This window comes from Alosa sapidissima, chromosome 1, assembly GCF_018492685.1.
Source record: "Alosa sapidissima isolate fAloSap1 chromosome 1, fAloSap1.pri, whole genome shotgun sequence".
Lineage (NCBI taxonomy): Eukaryota > Metazoa > Chordata > Actinopteri > Clupeiformes > Clupeidae > Alosa > Alosa sapidissima.
The window spans coordinates 52955038-52974895 of NC_055957.1; the positions used below are offsets into that span (position 1 = coordinate 52955038).

At 54.6% G+C, this 19858-nt stretch overlaps 30 non-coding genes and 5 pseudogenes across 30 annotated transcripts; all 35 read left to right on the plus strand.

The window, feature by feature from the left end:
* The first annotated feature begins 63 nt into the window (after nucleotides 1-63).
* LOC121684569 lies at nucleotides 64-236 on the plus strand (annotated as a pseudogene).
* Nucleotides 237-1903: 1667 nt separating this feature from the next.
* On the plus strand, nucleotides 1904-2116 carry LOC121684183 (annotated as a pseudogene).
* Nucleotides 2117-2479: 363 nt separating this feature from the next.
* LOC121680200 lies at nucleotides 2480-2593 on the plus strand. The gene has a single exon (XR_006021598.1). It is a non-coding gene; the product is annotated as a U5 spliceosomal RNA (small nuclear RNA).
* Nucleotides 2594-2748: 155 nt separating this feature from the next.
* On the plus strand, nucleotides 2749-2939 carry LOC121682121. Its single transcript, XR_006022435.1, has one exon. It is a non-coding gene; the product is annotated as a U2 spliceosomal RNA (small nuclear RNA).
* A 364-nt stretch (nucleotides 2940-3303) lies between these two features.
* Nucleotides 3304-3417, plus strand: LOC121680205. The gene has a single exon (XR_006021600.1). It is a non-coding gene; the product is annotated as a U5 spliceosomal RNA (small nuclear RNA).
* Nucleotides 3418-3572: 155 nt separating this feature from the next.
* On the plus strand, nucleotides 3573-3763 carry LOC121682127. Its single transcript, XR_006022437.1, has one exon. It is a non-coding gene; the product is annotated as a U2 spliceosomal RNA (small nuclear RNA).
* A 347-nt stretch (nucleotides 3764-4110) lies between these two features.
* LOC121680211 lies at nucleotides 4111-4224 on the plus strand. Its single transcript, XR_006021604.1, has one exon. It is a non-coding gene; the product is annotated as a U5 spliceosomal RNA (small nuclear RNA).
* A 1806-nt stretch (nucleotides 4225-6030) lies between these two features.
* Nucleotides 6031-6242, plus strand: LOC121684172 (annotated as a pseudogene).
* A 355-nt stretch (nucleotides 6243-6597) lies between these two features.
* On the plus strand, nucleotides 6598-6711 carry LOC121680217. The gene has a single exon (XR_006021605.1). It is a non-coding gene; the product is annotated as a U5 spliceosomal RNA (small nuclear RNA).
* A 155-nt stretch (nucleotides 6712-6866) lies between these two features.
* LOC121684346 lies at nucleotides 6867-6997 on the plus strand (annotated as a pseudogene).
* Nucleotides 6998-8535: 1538 nt separating this feature from the next.
* On the plus strand, nucleotides 8536-8723 carry LOC121684120. Its single transcript, XR_006023034.1, has one exon. It is a non-coding gene; the product is annotated as a U2 spliceosomal RNA (small nuclear RNA).
* A 372-nt stretch (nucleotides 8724-9095) lies between these two features.
* On the plus strand, nucleotides 9096-9209 carry LOC121680224. The gene has a single exon (XR_006021608.1). It is a non-coding gene; the product is annotated as a U5 spliceosomal RNA (small nuclear RNA).
* A 155-nt stretch (nucleotides 9210-9364) lies between these two features.
* Nucleotides 9365-9555, plus strand: LOC121682132. Its single transcript, XR_006022439.1, has one exon. It is a non-coding gene; the product is annotated as a U2 spliceosomal RNA (small nuclear RNA).
* A 347-nt stretch (nucleotides 9556-9902) lies between these two features.
* On the plus strand, nucleotides 9903-10016 carry LOC121680231. The gene has a single exon (XR_006021611.1). It is a non-coding gene; the product is annotated as a U5 spliceosomal RNA (small nuclear RNA).
* A 155-nt stretch (nucleotides 10017-10171) lies between these two features.
* LOC121682137 lies at nucleotides 10172-10362 on the plus strand. The gene has a single exon (XR_006022441.1). It is a non-coding gene; the product is annotated as a U2 spliceosomal RNA (small nuclear RNA).
* A 346-nt stretch (nucleotides 10363-10708) lies between these two features.
* Nucleotides 10709-10822, plus strand: LOC121680236. Its single transcript, XR_006021613.1, has one exon. It is a non-coding gene; the product is annotated as a U5 spliceosomal RNA (small nuclear RNA).
* A 155-nt stretch (nucleotides 10823-10977) lies between these two features.
* On the plus strand, nucleotides 10978-11168 carry LOC121682141. Its single transcript, XR_006022443.1, has one exon. It is a non-coding gene; the product is annotated as a U2 spliceosomal RNA (small nuclear RNA).
* Nucleotides 11169-11523: 355 nt separating this feature from the next.
* LOC121680243 lies at nucleotides 11524-11637 on the plus strand. The gene has a single exon (XR_006021615.1). It is a non-coding gene; the product is annotated as a U5 spliceosomal RNA (small nuclear RNA).
* Nucleotides 11638-11792: 155 nt separating this feature from the next.
* LOC121682147 lies at nucleotides 11793-11983 on the plus strand. Its single transcript, XR_006022444.1, has one exon. It is a non-coding gene; the product is annotated as a U2 spliceosomal RNA (small nuclear RNA).
* Nucleotides 11984-12365: 382 nt separating this feature from the next.
* LOC121680247 lies at nucleotides 12366-12479 on the plus strand. The gene has a single exon (XR_006021618.1). It is a non-coding gene; the product is annotated as a U5 spliceosomal RNA (small nuclear RNA).
* A 155-nt stretch (nucleotides 12480-12634) lies between these two features.
* On the plus strand, nucleotides 12635-12825 carry LOC121682151. Its single transcript, XR_006022446.1, has one exon. It is a non-coding gene; the product is annotated as a U2 spliceosomal RNA (small nuclear RNA).
* A 354-nt stretch (nucleotides 12826-13179) lies between these two features.
* LOC121680254 lies at nucleotides 13180-13293 on the plus strand. Its single transcript, XR_006021620.1, has one exon. It is a non-coding gene; the product is annotated as a U5 spliceosomal RNA (small nuclear RNA).
* Nucleotides 13294-13448: 155 nt separating this feature from the next.
* Nucleotides 13449-13580, plus strand: LOC121684400 (annotated as a pseudogene).
* A 1524-nt stretch (nucleotides 13581-15104) lies between these two features.
* LOC121683877 lies at nucleotides 15105-15295 on the plus strand. Its single transcript, XR_006022939.1, has one exon. It is a non-coding gene; the product is annotated as a U2 spliceosomal RNA (small nuclear RNA).
* A 353-nt stretch (nucleotides 15296-15648) lies between these two features.
* LOC121680259 lies at nucleotides 15649-15762 on the plus strand. The gene has a single exon (XR_006021621.1). It is a non-coding gene; the product is annotated as a U5 spliceosomal RNA (small nuclear RNA).
* A 155-nt stretch (nucleotides 15763-15917) lies between these two features.
* LOC121682156 lies at nucleotides 15918-16108 on the plus strand. The gene has a single exon (XR_006022447.1). It is a non-coding gene; the product is annotated as a U2 spliceosomal RNA (small nuclear RNA).
* A 354-nt stretch (nucleotides 16109-16462) lies between these two features.
* LOC121680268 lies at nucleotides 16463-16576 on the plus strand. Its single transcript, XR_006021629.1, has one exon. It is a non-coding gene; the product is annotated as a U5 spliceosomal RNA (small nuclear RNA).
* A 155-nt stretch (nucleotides 16577-16731) lies between these two features.
* On the plus strand, nucleotides 16732-16922 carry LOC121682167. Its single transcript, XR_006022453.1, has one exon. It is a non-coding gene; the product is annotated as a U2 spliceosomal RNA (small nuclear RNA).
* Nucleotides 16923-17270: 348 nt separating this feature from the next.
* On the plus strand, nucleotides 17271-17384 carry LOC121680277. Its single transcript, XR_006021635.1, has one exon. It is a non-coding gene; the product is annotated as a U5 spliceosomal RNA (small nuclear RNA).
* A 155-nt stretch (nucleotides 17385-17539) lies between these two features.
* Nucleotides 17540-17730, plus strand: LOC121682173. The gene has a single exon (XR_006022454.1). It is a non-coding gene; the product is annotated as a U2 spliceosomal RNA (small nuclear RNA).
* Nucleotides 17731-18098: 368 nt separating this feature from the next.
* On the plus strand, nucleotides 18099-18212 carry LOC121680281. The gene has a single exon (XR_006021636.1). It is a non-coding gene; the product is annotated as a U5 spliceosomal RNA (small nuclear RNA).
* A 155-nt stretch (nucleotides 18213-18367) lies between these two features.
* LOC121682180 lies at nucleotides 18368-18558 on the plus strand. Its single transcript, XR_006022458.1, has one exon. It is a non-coding gene; the product is annotated as a U2 spliceosomal RNA (small nuclear RNA).
* Nucleotides 18559-18913: 355 nt separating this feature from the next.
* On the plus strand, nucleotides 18914-19027 carry LOC121680283. The gene has a single exon (XR_006021637.1). It is a non-coding gene; the product is annotated as a U5 spliceosomal RNA (small nuclear RNA).
* A 155-nt stretch (nucleotides 19028-19182) lies between these two features.
* Nucleotides 19183-19373, plus strand: LOC121682185. Its single transcript, XR_006022462.1, has one exon. It is a non-coding gene; the product is annotated as a U2 spliceosomal RNA (small nuclear RNA).
* Nucleotides 19374-19727: 354 nt separating this feature from the next.
* On the plus strand, nucleotides 19728-19841 carry LOC121680290. The gene has a single exon (XR_006021640.1). It is a non-coding gene; the product is annotated as a U5 spliceosomal RNA (small nuclear RNA).
* Nucleotides 19842-19858: the final 17 nt, after the last annotated feature.

Below are 19858 nucleotides of genomic sequence, written 5' to 3' on the forward strand. Positions count from 1 at the left end.
GTAACCATGTGAGCGCGGGGGGCGTCGCTAGAGGGGCCGCCGCACCCCGTGCAGTTGTGGGGTATCGCTTCTCGGCCTTTTGGCTAAGATCAAGTGTAGTATCTGTTCTTATCAGGTGGACTACCAGAGACAGCGATGGCGGTGTCGGAGGCGAATGTGATGGAGGTGGTGCCGAAGCATGCAATGCAGTTTTGGATCCCGAAGCTGCGGAGGGAGGAGTTTTCGAGGGAGCTTTTTGGAGCGGCGATCGTGAAGGGGCTGCTGGGGGCAACGGACAAGGAGGTGCTGTGCCTGCTGCCGTCGACGTTGGGCTACGACGTAACCTTCCGGTCGCCGGTGGACATGTTGGTGGCGGTTCGGCGGTGGAAGGAGGCTGGGGAAGGACTACGAGTCAACAGATTGGAGTTTGGAATACGGATGAGGTTTTGGCGTCCGATGAATGTCGTGGTGGTCCAGGTCTTCAACCCCCACGTGCTGGAGGAGGATGTTCGGTGTTGGCTGGGACGGTATTGCACGGAGGTACCGCAGGGACGGCGTGTCGTGGACAGCAACGGCTTCTGGACGGGGAAGTGGACGTATCACGTGCTGTTTCGGTCAGAGGGGAATCGCCAGGTGCGGCCTCCCTTCGCCTTCAGTTTGGGGCCTGACAGAGGGAGGATTGTTATTCCGGACTTGCCAAGTGAGTGTTGGGGTTGTGGGAGTGCGGGGCACTTGCGGAGTCAATGTACTGTGCTGGCTTGTTTGCGGTGTGGGTCTAAGGAACACTTGGTGAAGGACTGTAAGAAGCTACGGGAATGTTCTTTGTGTGGGGCGACGGACCATCTTTTTGGGGGCTGTGAAAAGCGGAGGAGCTACGTGTCGGCGCTGGTGAAGGGCTGTGAGTATTGTGGAGGGAAGGATCATCAGCCTGCGGCTTGTGCCAGGTGGAAGAGTTTCCAGGAGGCGGAGCGGCTGGTACGCCAGGGGGGGGATCCCACTGTGCCGGTGGGGGCCTCTTCTGTGCCCGCGGGGGTGAAGACGGTGCCTGTTGGTGCGACGGTGGCAAGAGCGAGTGGAGTGAAGGCGCCTGCGGCGTCTCTTGGTGGTTCGGGAGCAGGGCAGCGAGGTAGCCAAGATGGCTGCTTGGTGGCTACGGCTACGGCTAGGCCGCATGGCAGTCAAGATGGCCGCTCGGTGACTGGTGCTGGTGGGCGGAGTTTGGACGACTGGGCTTCTGCTTCTGCTTCCCAGGAAGCGGAGATGGCTGAGTCGGCGGTGAAGGCGTCGGGGGCAGTGAAGCGCCCCCTGCAGGACGGGAGTGAAGGTGGTTCGCCGGGGACTCCGGTCCGCCGGTGCAAGGGTGGGGGCGGGGTCTCCGTCTCTAATAGGTACGAGGCCCTGCTGGTGGAGGACGGTGGTGATGGGTCCATGGAGGTGGCGGCGTCTAGTGGCGAGGAGGAGTCGGACGGGTCGACAGGCTCTGTGAGGGAGGGGATTTCTTCCCCTTCCCCCCCTTCTTCGGGGGACTTGCTTGGGTGGGATGAGGGGAATTTGAAAAGGACTACTGGGATGTTGGACTGATTGGGGTTGTGTTGGGTTGTTGATGTTGTTGTTGTTGGGTTGTGTTGGGGTGGATTAAAAGTGTACTGAGGGTGGACGTGTTGGTTTTGTGTTTGTGTGTCTTGACATTTTTTTTGTTTTTGGCTGGGCCTGTGTGCCCGAGCTCACTTGTGTACCTGGTTCCTTGGGGCCTGCGTGCCCATTTTACCACAGCCTCTAGTCTAGACTTCACTTCCTTCTGTATCTTTTGTGTGTTATATCTTGTGTTTGTTTTTCAAGGCTGGTGGGACTACTGTGCCGCATAGGACCAGCACCCCCTGTGGTGGTGGCATGGCATGTCAAATGTCTTTCTATGTGGTGTGCTATGGCTTATGTGAATAATAAAAAAAAAAAAAAAAAAAAAAAAAAAAAAAAAAAAAAAAAATCTGTTCTTATCAGTTTAATATCTGATACGTCCTCTACCCGAGGACCATATATTAATCTGATTTTTGGAACAGGGAGACGGAAGAGGGGCTTGCTCCGTCCGCTCCACGCATCGACCCGGTATTGCAGCGACTCCGGGAACGGTGCACATTCCTTTGACTGTGTAAGAAAAGAACCAACCCAGTGGAACTGACTGACTGACTGACTGACTGACTGACTGACTGACTGTGATGAAATCCTCCTTAGCAGAGCAGACGCAGCAGCAGGAGTCCTTGCCAGGTGTTTTGGCCAACCGCGCCACCTCCCTTTTCGGCCCCTTTTGGGTTTTCCCGCCCTTTTACTCTTTTTTTTTTTTTTTTTTTTTTTTTTTTTTTTTTTTTTTTTTTTTTACACATTTAAATTTAAAGGGGATGTTGATACTGCAGTCTTGTTGCCACTGGGCAACGCCTTGGAGTCACCCTCACGTCCACGACCGGCGCCGTTCATGCTCTCCGTCCGGCGTGCCCTGTGGCAGCCATCGCTCGGGTTTCTCTTCATCTCGTACAAATCTTTCGCCTTTTACTAAAGATTTCCGTGGAGGGGAACTGCCCCGAGTTTACGGTATTTTTGGAAGCTCTGCTTCGGCGGAGCTGCACCTGCCTGTCCAAAGTCAAGCGTCGTGGTGTTTTGTTTTGCGGCGGCGGCGGCGGCGGCGGTCCGCTTTTGCTGGCCCCGCCTCCCCCCGTAACCATGTGAGCGCGGGGGGCGTCGCTAGAGGGGCCGCCGCACCCCGTGCAGTTGTGGGGTATCGCTTCTCGGCCTTTTGGCTAAGATCAAGTGTAGTATCTGTTCTTATCAGTTTAATATCTGATACGTCCTCTACCCGAGGACCATATATTAATCTGATTTTTGGAACAGGGAGACGGAAGAGGGGCTTGCTCCGTCCGCTCCACGCATCGACCCGGTATTGCAGCGACTCCGGGAACGGTGCACATTCCTTTGACTGTGTAAGAAAAGAACCAACCCAGTGGAACTGACTGACTGACTGACTGACTGACTGACTGACTGACTGTGATGAAATCCTCCTTAGCAGAGCAGACGCAGCAGCAGGAGTCCTTGCCAGGTGTTTTGGCCAACCGCGCCACCTCCCTTTTCGGCCCCTTTTGGGTTTTCCCGCCCTTTTACTCTTTTTTTTTTTTTTTTTTTTTTTTTTTTTTTTTTTTTTTTTTTTTTTACACATTTAAATTTAAAGGGGATGTTGATACTGCAGTCTTGTTGCCACTGGGCAACGCCTTGGAGTCACCCTCACGTCCACGACCGGCGCCGTTCATGCTCTCCGTCCGGCGTGCCCTGTGGCAGCCATCGCTCGGGTTTCTCTTCATCTCGTACAAATCTTTCGCCTTTTACTAAAGATTTCCGTGGAGGGGAACTGCCCCGAGTTTACGGTATTTTTGGAAGCTCTGCTTCGGCGGAGCTGCACCTGCCTGTCCAAAGTCAAGCGTCGTGGTGTTTTGTTTTGCGGCGGCGGCGGCGGCGGCGGTCCGCTTTTGCTGGCCCCGCCTCCCCCCGTAACCATGTGAGCGCGGGGGGCGTCGCTAGAGGGGCCGCCGCACCCCGTGCAGTTGTGGGGTATCGCTTCTCGGCCTTTTGGCTAAGATCAAGTGTAGTATCTGTTCTTATCAGTTTAATATCTGATACGTCCTCTACCCGAGGACCATATATTAATCTGATTTTTGGAACAGGGAGACGGAAGAGGGGCTTGCTCCGTCCGCTCCACGCATCGACCCGGTATTGCAGCGACTCCGGGAACGGTGCACATTCCTTTGACTGTGTAAGAAAAGAACCAACCCAGTGGAACTGACTGACTGACTGACTGACTGACTGACTGTGATGAAATCCTCCTTAGCAGAGCAGACGCAGCAGCAGGAGTCCTTGCCAGGTGTTTTGGCCAACCGCGCCACCTCCCTTTTCGGCCCCTTTTGGGTTTTCCCGCCCTTTTACTCTTTTTTTTTTTTTTTTTTTTTTTTTTTTTTTTTTTTTTACACATTTAAATTTAAAGGGGATGTTGATACTGCAGTCTTGTTGCCACTGGGCAACGCCTTGGAGTCACCCTCACGTCCACGACCGGCGCCGTTCATGCTCTCCGTCCGGCGTGCCCTGTGGCAGCCATCGCTCGGGTTTCTCTTCATCTCGTACAAATCTTTCGCCTTTTACTAAAGATTTCCGTGGAGGGGAACTGCCCCGAGTTTACGGTATTTTTGGAAGCTCTGCTTCGGCGGAGCTGCACCTGCCTGTCCAAAGTCAAGCGTCGTGGTGTTTTGTTTTGCGGCGGCGGCGGCGGCGGCGGTCCGCTTTTGCTGGCCCCGCCTCCCCCCGTAACCATGTGAGCGCGGGGGGCGTCGCTAGAGGGGCCGCCGCACCCCGTGCAGTTGTGGGGTATCGCTTCTCGGCCTTTTGGCTAAGATCAAGTAGCAGAGATAGCGATGGTGGCCATTGAAACATGGACGGGGATCCCGAAGTTCGGAATTCGAATCCTGGTGCCGGTGGAGAGAAGGCAGATGATGACTCGGGAGGTTTTTGGAGCGAAGATCGTGAAGGAGATATTTCAGGTGACGGACAAGGAGGTGCTGTGCCTGCAGGGAGCGGTGGATGGGACCTGTTTTGACGTGACCTTCCGGACGTTGGCGGGGATGAATGAGGCGTATCGGCGGTGGACTACGACGGCGGGGAAAGCTGTGGCGGCGGGGATGTGTGCGGCGAAGTGGGGCGCGACCAACACTGTCATCGTGCAGGTTTTCAACCCCCACGTGCTGTTGGATGATGTCTGGAGCTTTCTGGAGCGGTACTGCGTGGACCTGTCTGATGGGCAGCGGATCTTGGACTCCAATGGATTTTGGACAGGGAAGTGGAGTTTCATTGCGGGCTTTCGTTCGTCGGGGGGTCGTGTGTTGCGGCCTCCCTACGCGTTTGCTCTGGGACCTGACCGTGGGAGAGTGTTCATACCGGACTTGCCAAGTGAGTGCTGGGGGTGTGGGGGTGTGGGGCATTTACGTGGGGAATGTAATGTGAAGTCATGTTTGCGTTGTGGGGCTGTGGGGCATGTGGTGAAAGACTGTACTGAGTTGAAGGAGTGTGTTTTGTGTGGGGGGACTGATCATTTGTTTGCTGGGTGTGCTAAACGGCGCAGTTATGCTGGGGTGGTGACTGGCGCTGTGGGGGCTCCTGCTCTTGGTACGGGGGCTCCCGCGGTGTCGGGTGAGGGGAAGCAGAGGCCTGCAAAGACGGTGCCGGTGGTGGAGAAGACGGGGTCTGGGAGTGGAGTGTTGGTGCCGGTGCCTGCTGTGTCTGCTGGTGGTGTGGTGGCTGGGCCGCAGGGTAGCCAGGTTGGCTGCTCGGCGGCTACGGCTACCGCTAAGCCGCATGGCGGGCAAGATGGCCGCCCGAAGGTCAAAGGTGCGGCTGGGTCAGAGGTCGTGGCTGTGGGGAAGGCGGTGGAGTCCAGCTGGGCGGATGCTTCTGCTTCGCAGGAGCAGGAGATGGTGGAAGTGTCGGCGGCGGCGGGGGCAGTGAAGCGCCCTCTAGTGGATGGGAGGGCAACGGCAGGTCCTGTGAGTCGGCAGAAGTTGGAGACGACGGTGGCTGTTTCAGAGGGGGCTCCGCCCCCGGTGGTCGGAGGTGGAAGTGCACAAGGGCCGGGGAGGGAGGAGAGGCCGCCCCCTACTGTTCAGGTGGGGGGTTGGGACGTGGAGAGCGTAAAGCGGGCGATGGGTTTGGGTTGATGTGTTTTGAGTGATGGGGTTGTGTATCTGTGTCTCTGTGGTTGTGGGTGTGCTGGCTGGATGTATGGGGTGGATTAAACAGGTGTTATGGGTGGGTAAGATTTTTTGTGTATCCTGTAAGATTTTTTGCATGTACATGTGTGTTTTTCGCTGTGTTTGGCCGGGCCTGTGTGCCTGGGCCGTTGTGTTGTTATGTGTTATTGTTTATGGTGGCAGCCTCTAGTCTAGCTTAAATTAACTTCTTTCTGTATCTTTTGTGTGTTGTGTGTATTATATGTATATCTCCTGTGTGTTGTATTTTCAAGGCTGCTTCGCTCTGTTTATGTTCAATAAAAAAAAAAAAAAAAAAAAAAAAAAAAAAAAAAAAAATCTGTTCTTATCAGTTTAATATCTGATACGTCCTCTACCCGAGGACCATATATTAATCTGATTTTTGGAACAGGGAGACGGAAGAGGGGCTTGCTCCGTCCGCTCCACGCATCGACCCGGTATTGCAGCGACTCCGGGAACGGTGCACATTCCTTTGACTGTGTAAGAAAAGAACCAACCCAGTGGAACTGACTGACTGACTGACTGACTGACTGACTGACTGACTGTGATGAAATCCTCCTTAGCAGAGCAGACGCAGCAGCAGGAGTCCTTGCCAGGTGTTTTGGCCAACCGCGCCACCTCCCTTTTCGGCCCCTTTTGGGTTTTCCCGCCCTTTTACTCTTTTTTTTTTTTTTTTTTTTTTTTTTTTTTTTTTTTTTACACATTTAAATTTAAAGGGGATGTTGATACTGCAGTCTTGTTGCCACTGGGCAACGCCTTGGAGTCACCCTCACGTCCACGACCGGCGCCGTTCATGCTCTCCGTCCGGCGTGCCCTGTGGCAGCCATCGCTCGGGTTTCTCTTCATCTCGTACAAATCTTTCGCCTTTTACTAAAGATTTCCGTGGAGGGGAACTGCCCCGAGTTTACGGTATTTTTGGAAGCTCTGCTTCGGCGGAGCTGCACCTGCCTGTCCAAAGTCAAGCGTCGTGGTGTTTTGTTTTGCGGCGGCGGCGGCGGCGGCGGTCCGCTTTTGCTGGCCCCGCCTCCCCCCGTAACCATGTGAGCGCGGGGGGCGTCGCTAGAGGGGCCGCCGCACCCCGTGCAGTTGTGGGGTATCGCTTCTCGGCCTTTTGGCTAAGATCAAGTGTAGTATCTGTTCTTATCAATCGGAATACCCGAGGCAGCGATGGCGGATTTGATGGAGCAGACGAAGGGGATTCCGAGATATGCTATTCGGTACCTGATCCCGGAGGCAAGGAGGACGGAGCTGGATCGGGCAGGGTTTGGAGAGGTCATCCTGAAGGGCGTACTGGGATTATCGGGAGCGGACGTCCTGTGTTTACAGGATTACCCGGCGTTGGGGAGGCATGACGTCACGTTCAAGACGGAGGAGGATCTGCGCGTGGCGTTCGGGAAGGGAAAGGGAGACCCAAGGATCGTGGGAATAAAGCGCGTGGTGTGGAGCGCAGCCAACGTGGTCGTGGTGCAGGTCTTCAACCCGCACGTATTGGAGCTGGACGTCCGGGGGTTCCTTAGCCGGTACTGTAGCGCAGTGTCACCGGGGGAGAAGGTCACAGACGGCAACGGATTTTGGACGGGCAAGTGGAGGTATAGTGTGCGGTTTCGCTTTTCTGGGGAGGGCCGCCAGCTGCGGCCTCCACATTTGTTTGCACTGGGGACAGACCGTGGGAGGGTGTTTTTACCGGACTTACCTACTGTTTGTTGGGGATGTGGGGAAGAGGGGCATTTGAGAAGCGAATGTGTGGCGCAGCGGTGTGTGCGTTGTGGGGTGGTGGGGCACGTGGTGAAGGACTGTGGGGAGAGAAGGGAGTGTTCCTTGTGCGGGTCTAAGGATCACCTCTTTTTGAGGTGTCCGAAGAGACAGAGTTACGCGGGAGCGGTGGTGGGGAGAACTGGCGGTGGGGGGGTTTCTGTTTCCCCCGCAGGGGCTCCTCTGGTGACGGGTGTGCTGGAGAGGAGGCCGACGGGACCGCCGGCGGTGGGCACGAGCGGAGGAACGGGAGCAGCAGGATCGGCTGGTGGAGTGGGAGCTGGGCCGCATGGAGGCAGCCTGGTGGCTACGGCTACCGCTAGGCCGCATGGCAGCCAAGATGGCCGCCCAGAGGTCGGAGGGTCGGCGGGGTCGAAGGGCAGGCCGGGCGTGGCTATGGAGAGTGTCGGGGTGCTGAGCTGGGCGGAGGCAACGGCTTCCCAGGAAGAGGAGATGGCGGAGTTGGCGATGGTGTCGGGGAAGCGCCCCCTGGAGGGCGGAGGTCCGGAGAGTGCTCCCGTGCGGCGTCAGCGGCCGGGGGAGGGGGTGGCGGCCTTTGATCGCCCCCTGCCCCTGGTGGCGGAGTCGGGAACTACGGGCGGTTTGGTGGAGCTGGAGTCGGACGAGTCGGCGGATTCGGTGGAGTCGGTGACGGAGAGGCGGACCGTAGGACGGGGGAGTCGCCCCCCTCCTGCCCAGCTTGCTGGGTGGGATGTGGATAGCTTGAAGCGGACTATGGGCATGGATTAGTGGGTTGCTGGTGGTGGGATTGTGTAAGTGCGGGTGTTTTATGGTGTGTGGGGAGGATTAGGGATGTTTGTGTGTGGGTGGGTTGGGATTGAGTTATGGGGTTTGTTTTTGGCTGGGCCTGTGTGCCCGAGTTCTTTTCTATGGGGCGTTTGTGCCCGTATGTTGCAGCCTTTCTTTTTTCTCTTTTTCTCTTTCTGTGCTTTCTGTGTTCTTCTTGTTCTGGCTGTAACTATGATTTGATAATGATTATGATTTGGTATGAATAAACTTCAATATAAAAAAAAAAAAAAAAAAAAATCTGTTCTTATCAGTTTAATATCTGATACGTCCTCTACCCGAGGACCATATATTAATCTGATTTTTGGAACAGGGAGACGGAAGAGGGGCTTGCTCCGTCCGCTCCACGCATCGACCCGGTATTGCAGCGACTCCGGGAACGGTGCACATTCCTTTGACTGTGTAAGAAAAGAACCAACCCAGTGGAACTGACTGACTGACTGACTGACTGACTGACTGACTGACTGTGATGAAATCCTCCTTAGCAGAGCAGACGCAGCAGCAGGAGTCCTTGCCAGGTGTTTTGGCCAACCGCGCCACCTCCCTTTTCGGCCCCTTTTGGGTTTTCCCGCCCTTTTACTCTTTTTTTTTTTTTTTTTTTTTTTTTTTTTTTTTTTTTTTTTTTTTTTTTTTTTTTACACATTTAAATTTAAAGGGGATGTTGATACTGCAGTCTTGTTGCCACTGGGCAACGCCTTGGAGTCACCCTCACGTCCACGACCGGCGCCGTTCATGCTCTCCGTCCGGCGTGCCCTGTGGCAGCCATCGCTCGGGTTTCTCTTCATCTCGTACAAATCTTTCGCCTTTTACTAAAGATTTCCGTGGAGGGGAACTGCCCCGAGTTTACGGTATTTTTGGAAGCTCTGCTTCGGCGGAGCTGCACCTGCCTGTCCAAAGTCAAGCGTCGTGGTGTTTTGTTTTGCGGCGGCGGCGGCGGCGGCGGTCCGCTTTTGCTGGCCCCGCCTCCCCCCGTAACCATGTGAGCGCGGGGGGCGTCGCTAGAGGGGCCGCCGCACCCCGTGCAGTTGTGGGGTATCGCTTCTCGGCCTTTTGGCTAAGATCAAGTGTAGTATCTGTTCTTATCAGTTTAATATCTGATACGTCCTCTACCCGAGGACCATATATTAATCTGATTTTTGGAACAGGGAGACGGAAGAGGGGCTTGCTCCGTCCGCTCCACGCATCGACCCGGTATTGCAGCGACTCCGGGAACGGTGCACATTCCTTTGACTGTGTAAGAAAAGAACCAACCCAGTGGAACTGACTGACTGACTGACTGACTGACTGACTGTGATGAAATCCTCCTTAGCAGAGCAGACGCAGCAGCAGGAGTCCTTGCCAGGTGTTTTGGCCAACCGCGCCACCTCCCTTTTCGGCCCCTTTTGGGTTTTCCCGCCCTTTTACTCTTTTTTTTTTTTTTTTTTTTTTTTTTTTTTTTTTTTTTACACATTTAAATTTAAAGGGGATGTTGATACTGCAGTCTTGTTGCCACTGGGCAACGCCTTGGAGTCACCCTCACGTCCACGACCGGCGCCGTTCATGCTCTCCGTCCGGCGTGCCCTGTGGCAGCCATCGCTCGGGTTTCTCTTCATCTCGTACAAATCTTTCGCCTTTTACTAAAGATTTCCGTGGAGGGGAACTGCCCCGAGTTTACGGTATTTTTGGAAGCTCTGCTTCGGCGGAGCTGCACCTGCCTGTCCAAAGTCAAGCGTCGTGGTGTTTTGTTTTGCGGCGGCGGCGGCGGCGGCGGTCCGCTTTTGCTGGCCCCGCCTCCCCCCGTAACCATGTGAGCGCGGGGGGCGTCGCTAGAGGGGCCGCCGCACCCCGTGCAGTTGTGGGGTATCGCTTCTCGGCCTTTTGGCTAAGATCAAGTGTAGTATCTGTTCTTATCAGTTTAATATCTGATACGTCCTCTACCCGAGGACCATATATTAATCTGATTTTTGGAACAGGGAGACGGAAGAGGGGCTTGCTCCGTCCGCTCCACGCATCGACCCGGTATTGCAGCGACTCCGGGAACGGTGCACATTCCTTTGACTGTGTAAGAAAAGAACCAACCCAGTGGAACTGACTGACTGACTGACTGACTGACTGACTGTGATGAAATCCTCCTTAGCAGAGCAGACGCAGCAGCAGGAGTCCTTGCCAGGTGTTTTGGCCAACCGCGCCACCTCCCTTTTCGGCCCCTTTTGGGTTTTCCCGCCCTTTTACTCTTTTTTTTTTTTTTTTTTTTTTTTTTTTTTTTTTTTTACACATTTAAATTTAAAGGGGATGTTGATACTGCAGTCTTGTTGCCACTGGGCAACGCCTTGGAGTCACCCTCACGTCCACGACCGGCGCCGTTCATGCTCTCCGTCCGGCGTGCCCTGTGGCAGCCATCGCTCGGGTTTCTCTTCATCTCGTACAAATCTTTCGCCTTTTACTAAAGATTTCCGTGGAGGGGAACTGCCCCGAGTTTACGGTATTTTTGGAAGCTCTGCTTCGGCGGAGCTGCACCTGCCTGTCCAAAGTCAAGCGTCGTGGTGTTTTGTTTTGCGGCGGCGGCGGCGGCGGCGGTCCGCTTTTGCTGGCCCCGCCTCCCCCCGTAACCATGTGAGCGCGGGGGGCGTCGCTAGAGGGGCCGCCGCACCCCGTGCAGTTGTGGGGTATCGCTTCTCGGCCTTTTGGCTAAGATCAAGTGTAGTATCTGTTCTTATCAGTTTAATATCTGATACGTCCTCTACCCGAGGACCATATATTAATCTGATTTTTGGAACAGGGAGACGGAAGAGGGGCTTGCTCCGTCCGCTCCACGCATCGACCCGGTATTGCAGCGACTCCGGGAACGGTGCACATTCCTTTGACTGTGTAAGAAAAGAACCAACCCAGTGGAACTGACTGACTGACTGACTGACTGACTGACTGACTGACTGTGATGAAATCCTCCTTAGCAGAGCAGACGCAGCAGCAGGAGTCCTTGCCAGGTGTTTTGGCCAACCGCGCCACCTCCCTTTTCGGCCCCTTTTGGGTTTTCCCGCCCTTTTACTCTTTTTTTTTTTTTTTTTTTTTTTTTTTTTTTTTTTTTTACACATTTAAATTTAAAGGGGATGTTGATACTGCAGTCTTGTTGCCACTGGGCAACGCCTTGGAGTCACCCTCACGTCCACGACCGGCGCCGTTCATGCTCTCCGTCCGGCGTGCCCTGTGGCAGCCATCGCTCGGGTTTCTCTTCATCTCGTACAAATCTTTCGCCTTTTACTAAAGATTTCCGTGGAGGGGAACTGCCCCGAGTTTACGGTATTTTTGGAAGCTCTGCTTCGGCGGAGCTGCACCTGCCTGTCCAAAGTCAAGCGTCGTGGTGTTTTGTTTTGCGGCGGCGGCGGCGGCGGCGGTCCGCTTTTGCTGGCCCCGCCTCCCCCCGTAACCATGTGAGCGCGGGGGGCGTCGCTAGAGGGGCCGCCGCACCCCGTGCAGTTGTGGGGTATCGCTTCTCGGCCTTTTGGCTAAGATCAAGTGTAGTATCTGTTCTTATCAGTTTAATATCTGATACGTCCTCTACCCGAGGACCATATATTAATCTGATTTTTGGAACAGGGAGACGGAAGAGGGGCTTGCTCCGTCCGCTCCACGCATCGACCCGGTATTGCAGCGACTCCGGGAACGGTGCACATTCCTTTGACTGTGTAAGAAAAGAACCAACCCAGTGGAACTGACTGACTGACTGACTGACTGACTGACTGACTGACTGTGATGAAATCCTCCTTAGCAGAGCAGACGCAGCAGCAGGAGTCCTTGCCAGGTGTTTTGGCCAACCGCGCCACCTCCCTTTTCGGCCCCTTTTGGGTTTTCCCGCCCTTTTACTCTTTTTTTTTTTTTTTTTTTTTTTTTTTTTTTTTTTTTTTTTTTTTTTTTTTTTTTTTTTTTTTTTACACATTTAAATTTAAAGGGGATGTTGATACTGCAGTCTTGTTGCCACTGGGCAACGCCTTGGAGTCACCCTCACGTCCACGACCGGCGCCGTTCATGCTCTCCGTCCGGCGTGCCCTGTGGCAGCCATCGCTCGGGTTTCTCTTCATCTCGTACAAATCTTTCGCCTTTTACTAAAGATTTCCGTGGAGGGGAACTGCCCCGAGTTTACGGTATTTTTGGAAGCTCTGCTTCGGCGGAGCTGCACCTGCCTGTCCAAAGTCAAGCGTCGTGGTGTTTTGTTTTGCGGCGGCGGCGGCGGCGGCGGTCCGCTTTTGCTGGCCCCGCCTCCCCCCGTAACCATGTGAGCGCGGGGGGCGTCGCTAGAGGGGCCGCCGCACCCCGTGCAGTTGTGGGGTATCGCTTCTCGGCCTTTTGGCTAAGATCAAGTGTAGTATCTGTTCTTATCAGTTTAATATCTGATACGTCCTCTACCCGAGGACCATATATTAATCTGATTTTTGGAACAGGGAGACGGAAGAGGGGCTTGCTCCGTCCGCTCCACGCATCGACCCGGTATTGCAGCGACTCCGGGAACGGTGCACATTCCTTTGACTGTGTAAGAAAAGAACCAACCCAGTGGAACTGACTGACTGACTGACTGACTGACTGACTGACTGACTGTGATGAAATCCTCCTTAGCAGAGCAGACGCAGCAGCAGGAGTCCTTGCCAGGTGTTTTGGCCAACCGCGCCACCTCCCTTTTCGGCCCCTTTTGGGTTTTCCCGCCCTTTTACTCTTTTTTTTTTTTTTTTTTTTTTTTTTTTTTTTTTTTTACACATTTAAATTTAAAGGGGATGTTGATACTGCAGTCTTGTTGCCACTGGGCAACGCCTTGGAGTCACCCTCACGTCCACGACCGGCGCCGTTCATGCTCTCCGTCCGGCGTGCCCTGTGGCAGCCATCGCTCGGGTTTCTCTTCATCTCGTACAAATCTTTCGCCTTTTACTAAAGATTTCCGTGGAGGGGAACTGCCCCGAGTTTACGGTATTTTTGGAAGCTCTGCTTCGGCGGAGCTGCACCTGCCTGTCCAAAGTCAAGCGTCGTGGTGTTTTGTTTTGCGGCGGCGGCGGCGGCGGCGGTCCGCTTTTGCTGGCCCCGCCTCCCCCCGTAACCATGTGAGCGCGGGGGGCGTCGCTAGAGGGGCCGCCGCACCCCGTGCAGTTGTGGGGTATCGCTTCTCGGCCTTTTGGCTAAGATCAAGTGTAGTATCTGTTCTTATCAGCAAGGATTACCCGAGACAGCGATGGCGGACCTGACGGAAGTTACTAAGGGGATACCGAGGCATGCAATCCGGTACCTTATCCCGGAGGCGAGGAGGGCGGAGCTGGATCGGGCTGGTTTTGGAGAAGTCATTCTCAAAGGCGTGTTGGGGCTGACGGGAGCGGACGTGCTCTGTTTGCAGGATTACCCGGCGTTGGGGCGGCACGACGTCACGTTTAGGACGGAGGAGGACCTGCGCGTGGCGTTTGGAAAGGGGAAAGGAGACGCACGGATCCAGGGGATTAAGCGCGTGGTGTGGAGTGCAGCCAACGTGGTCATCGTACAGATGTTCAACCCGCACGCGTTGGAGCTGGACGTCCGGGGGTTCCTTAGCCGGTACTGTAGCGCAGTGTCACCGGGGGAGAAGGTCACAGACGGCAACGGATTTTGGACGGGCAAATGGAGGTATAGTGTGCGGTTTCGCTTCTCTGGGGAGGGCCGCCAGCTGCGGCCTCCACATTTGTTTGCGCTGGGGACAGACCGTGGGAGGGTGTTTTTACCGGACTTACCTACTGTTTGTTGGGGATGTGGGGAAGAGGGGCATTTGAGAAGCGAATGTGTGGCGCAGCGGTGTGTGCGTTGTGGGGTGGTGGGGCACGTGGTGAAGGACTGTGGGGAGAGAAGGGAGTGTTCCTTGTGCGGGTCTAAGGATCACCTCTTTTTGAGGTGTCCGAAGAGACAGAGTTACGCAGGAGCGGTGGTGGGGAGAACTGGTGGTGGGGGGGTTTCTGTTTCCCCCGCAGGGGCTCCTCTGGTGACGGGCGTGCTGGAGAGGAGGCCGACGGGACCGCCGGCGGTGGGCACGAGCGGAGGAACGGGAGCTGCAGGATCGGCTGGTGGAGTGGGAGCTGGGCCGCATGGAGGCAGCCTGGTGGCTACGGCTACCGCTAGGCCGCATGGCAGCCAAGATGGCCGCCCAGAGGTCGGAGGGTCGGCGGGGTCGAAGGGCAGGCCGGGCGTGGCTATGGAGAGTGTCGGGGTGCTGAGCTGGGCGGAGGCAACGGCTTCCCAGGAAGAGGAGATGGCGGAGTTGGCGATGGTGTCGGGGAAGCGCCCCCTGGAGGGCGGAGGTCCGGAGAGTGCTCCCGTGCGGCGTCAGCGGCCGGGGGAGGGGGGTGGCGGCCTTTGATCGCTCCCTGCCCCTGGTGGCGGAGTCGGGAACTACGGGCGGTGTGGTGGAGCTGGAGTCGGACGAGTCGGCGGATTTGGTGGAGTCGGTGACGGAGAGGCGGACCGTAGGACGGGGGAGTCGCCCCCCTCCTGCCCAGCTTGCTGGGTGGGATGTGGACAGCTTGAAGCGGACTATGGGCATGGACTAGTGGGTTGTGGGTGGTGGGATTGTGTAAGTGCGGGTGTTTTATGGTGTGTGGGGAGGATTAGGGATGTTTGTGTGCGGGTGGGTTGGGATTGAGTTATGGGGTTTGTTTTTGGCTGGGCCTGTGTGCCCGAGTTCTTTTCTATGGGGCGTTTGTGCCCGTATGTTGCAGCCTTTCTTTTTTCTCTTTTTCTCTTTCTGTGCTTTCTGTGTTCTTCTTGTTCTGGCTGTAACTATGATTTGATAATGATTATGATTTGGTATGAATAAACTTCAATATAAAAAAAAATCTGTTCTTATCAGTTTAATATCTGATACGTCCTCTACCCGAGGACCATATATTAATCTGATTTTTGGAACAGGGAGACGGAAGAGGGGCTTGCTCCGTCCGCTCCACGCATCGACCCGGTATTGCAGCGACTCCGGGAACGGTGCACATTCCTTTGACTGTGTAAGAAAAGAACCAACCCAGTGGAACTGACTGACTGACTGACTGACTGACTGACTGACTGACTGTGATGAAATCCTCCTTAGCAGAGCAGACGCAGCAGCAGGAGTCCTTGCCAGGTGTTTTGGCCAACCGCGCCACCTCCCTTTTCGGCCCCTTTTGGGTTTTCCCGCCCTTTTACTCTTTTTTTTTTTTTTTTTTTTTTTTTTTTTTTTTTTTACACATTTAAATTTAAAGGGGATGTTGATACTGCAGTCTTGTTGCCACTGGGCAACGCCTTGGAGTCACCCTCACGTCCACGACCGGCGCCGTTCATGCTCTCCGTCCGGCGTGCCCTGTGGCAGCCATCGCTCGGGTTTCTCTTCATCTCGTACAAATCTTTCGCCTTTTACTAAAGATTTCCGTGGAGGGGAACTGCCCCGAGTTTACGGTATTTTTGGAAGCTCTGCTTCGGCGGAGCTGCACCTGCCTGTCCAAAGTCAAGCGTCGTGGTGTTTTGTTTTGCGGCGGCGGCGGCGGCGGCGGTCCGCTTTTGCTGGCCCCGCCTCCCCCCGTAACCATGTGAGCGCGGGGGGCGTCGCTAGAGGGGCCGCCGCACCCCGTGCAGTTGTGGGGTATCGCTTCTCGGCCTTTTGGCTAAGATCAAGTGTAGTATCTGTTCTTATCAGTTTAATATCTGATACGTCCTCTACCCGAGGACCATATATTAATCTGATTTTTGGAACAGGGAGACGGAAGAGGGGCTTGCTCCGTCCGCTCCACGCATCGACCCGGTATTGCAGCGACTCCGGGAACGGTGCACATTCCTTTGACTGTGTAAGAAAAGAACCAACCCAGTGGAACTGACTGACTGACTGACTGACTGACTGACTGACTGACTGTGATGAAATCCTCCTTAGCAGAGCAGACGCAGCAGCAGGAGTCCTTGCCAGGTGTTTTGGCCAACCGCGCCACCTCCCTTTTCGGCCCCTTTTGGGTTTTCCCGCCCTTTTACTCTTTTTTTTTTTTTTTTTTTTTTTTTTTTTTTTTTTTTACACATTTAAATTTAAAGGGGATGTTGATACTGCAGTCTTGTTGCCACTGGGCAACGCCTTGGAGTCACCCTCACGTCCACGACCGGCGCCGTTCATGCTCTCCGTCCGGCGTGCCCTGTGGCAGCCATCGCTCGGGTTTCTCTTCATCTCGTACAAATCTTTCGCCTTTTACTAAAGATTTCCGTGGAGGGGAACTGCCCCGAGTTTACGGTATTTTTGGAAGCTCTGCTTCGGCGGAGCTGCACCTGCCTGTCCAAAGTCAAGCGTCGTGGTGTTTTGTTTTGCGGCGGCGGCGGCGGCGGCGGTCCGCTTTTGCTGGCCCCGCCTCCCCCCGTAACCATGTGAGCGCGGGGGGCGTCGCTAGAGGGGCCGCCGCACCCCGTGCAGTTGTGGGGTATCGCTTCTCGGCCTTTTGGCTAAGATCAAGTGTAGTATCTGTTCTTATCAGTTTAATATCTGATACGTCCTCTACCCGAGGACCATATATTAATCTGATTTTTGGAACAGGGAGACGGAAGAGGGGCTTGCTCCGTCCGCTCCACGCATCGACCCGGTATTGCAGCGACTCCGGGAACGGTGCACATTCCTTTGACTGTGTAAGAAAAGAACCAACCCAGTGGAACTGACTGACTGACTGACTGACTGACTGACTGTGATGAAATCCTCCTTAGCAGAGCAGACGCAGCAGCAGGAGTCCTTGCCAGGTGTTTTGGCCAACCGCGCCACCTCCCTTTTCGGCCCCTTTTGGGTTTTCCCGCCCTTTTACTCTTTTTTTTTTTTTTTTTTTTTTTTTTTTTTTTTTTTTTTACACATTTAAATTTAAAGGGGATGTTGATACTGCAGTCTTGTTGCCACTGGGCAACGCCTTGGAGTCACCCTCACGTCCACGACCGGCGCCGTTCATGCTCTCCGTCCGGCGTGCCCTGTGGCAGCCATCGCTCGGGTTTCTCTTCATCTCGTACAAATCTTTCGCCTTTTACTAAAGATTTCCGTGGAGGGGAACTGCCCCGAGTTTACGGTATTTTTGGAAGCTCTGCTTCGGCGGAGCTGCACCTGCCTGTCCAAAGTCAAGCGTCGTGGTGTTTTGTTTTGCGGCGGCGGCGGCGGCGGCGGTCCGCTTTTGCTGGCCCCGCCTCCCCCCGTAACCATGTGAGCGCGGGGGGCGTCGCTAGAGGGGCCGCCGCACCCCGTGCAGTTGTGGGGTATCGCTTCTCGGCCTTTTGGCTAAGATCAAGTGTAGTATCTGTTCTTATCAGTTTAATATCTGATACGTCCTCTACCCGAGGACCATATATTAATCTGATTTTTGGAACAGGGAGACGGAAGAGGGGCTTGCTCCGTCCGCTCCACGCATCGACCCGGTATTGCAGCGACTCCGGGAACGGTGCACATTCCTTTGACTGTGTAAGAAAAGAACCAACCCAGTGGAACTGACTGACTGACTGACTGACTGACTGACTGTGATGAAATCCTCCTTAGCAGAGCAGACGCAGCAGCAGGAGTCCTTGCCAGGTGTTTTGGCCAACCGCGCCACCTCCCTTTTCGGCCCCTTTTGGGTTTTCCCGCCCTTTTACTCTTTTTTTTTTTTTTTTTTTTTTTTTTTTTTTTTTTTTTTTTTTTTTTTTTTTTTTTTTTACACATTTAAATTTAAAGGGGATGTTGATACTGCAGTCTTGTTGCCACTGGGCAACGCCTTGGAGTCACCCTCACGTCCACGACCGGCGCCGTTCATGCTCTCCGTCCGGCGTGCCCTGTGGCAGCCATCGCTCGGGTTTCTCTTCATCTCGTACAAATCTTTCGCCTTTTACTAAAGATTTCCGTGGAGGGGAACTGCCCCGAGTTTACGGTATTTTTGGAAGCTCTGCTTCGGCGGAGCTGCACCTGCCTGTCCAAAGTCAAGCGTCGTGGTGTTTTGTTTTGCGGCGGCGGCGGCGGCGGCGGTCCGCTTTTGCTGGCCCCGCCTCCCCCCGTAACCATGTGAGCGCGGGGGGCGTCGCTAGAGGGGCCGCCGCACCCCGTGCAGTTGTGGGGTATCGCTTCTCGGCCTTTTGGCTAAGATCAAGTGTAGTATCTGTTCTTATCAGTTTAATATCTGATACGTCCTCTACCCGAGGACCATATATTAATCTGATTTTTGGAACAGGGAGACGGAAGAGGGGCTTGCTCCGTCCGCTCCACGCATCGACCCGGTATTGCAGCGACTCCGGGAACGGTGCACATTCCTTTGACTGTGTAAGAAAAGAACCAACCCAGTGGAACTGACTGACTGACTGACTGACTGACTGACTGACTGACTGTGATGAAATCCTCCTTAGCAGAGCAGACGCAGCAGCAGGAGTCCTTGCCAGGTGTTTTGGCCAACCGCGCCACCTCCCTTTTCGGCCCCTTTTGGGTTTTCCCGCCCTTTTACTCTTTTTTTTTTTTTTTTTTTTTTTTTTTTTTTTTTTTTTACACATTTAAATTTAAAGGGGATGTTGATACTGCAGTCTTGTTGCCACTGGGCAACGCCTTGGAGTCACCCTCACGTCCACGACCGGCGCCGTTCATGCTCTCCGTCCGGCGTGCCCTGTGGCAGCCATCGCTCGGGTTTCTCTTCATCTCGTACAAATCTTTCGCCTTTTACTAAAGATTTCCGTGGAGGGGAACTGCCCCGAGTTTACGGTATTTTTGGAAGCTCTGCTTCGGCGGAGCTGCACCTGCCTGTCCAAAGTCAAGCGTCGTGGTGTTTTGTTTTGCGGCGGCGGCGGCGGCGGCGGTCCGCTTTTGCTGGCCCCGCCTCCCCCCGTAACCATGTGAGCGCGGGGGGCGTCGCTAGAGGGGCCGCCGCACCCCGTGCAGTTGTGGGGTATCGCTTCTCGGCCTTTTGGCTAAGATCAAGTGTAGTATCTGTTCTTATCAGTTTAATATCTGATACGTCCTCTACCCGAGGACCATATATTAATCTGATTTTTGGAACAGGGAGACGGAAGAGGGGCTTGCTCCGTCCGCTCCACGCATCGACCCGGTATTGCAGCGACTCCGGGAACGGTGCACATTCCTTTGACTGTGTAAGAAAAGAACCAACCCAGTGGAACTGACTGACTGACTGACTGACTGACTGACTGACTGACTGTGATGAAATCCTCCTTAGCAGAGCAGACGCAGCAGCAGGAGTCCTTGCCAGGTGTTTTGGCCAACCGCGCCACCTCCCTTTTCGGCCCCTTTTGGGTTTTCCCGCCCTTTTACTCTTTTTTTTTTTTTTTTTTTTTTTTTTTTTTTTTTTTTACACATTTAAATTTAAAGGGGATGTTGATACTGCAGTCTTGTTGCCACTGGGCAACGCCTTGGAGTCACCCTCACGTCCACGACCGGCGCCGTTCATGCTCTCCGTCCGGCGTGCCCTGTGGCAGCCATCGCTCGGGTTTCTCTTCATCTCGTACAAATCTTTCGCCTTTTACTAAAGATTTCCGTGGAGGGGAACTGCCCCGAGTTTACGGTATTTTTGGAAGCTCTGCTTCGGCGGAGCTGCACCTGCCTGTCCAAA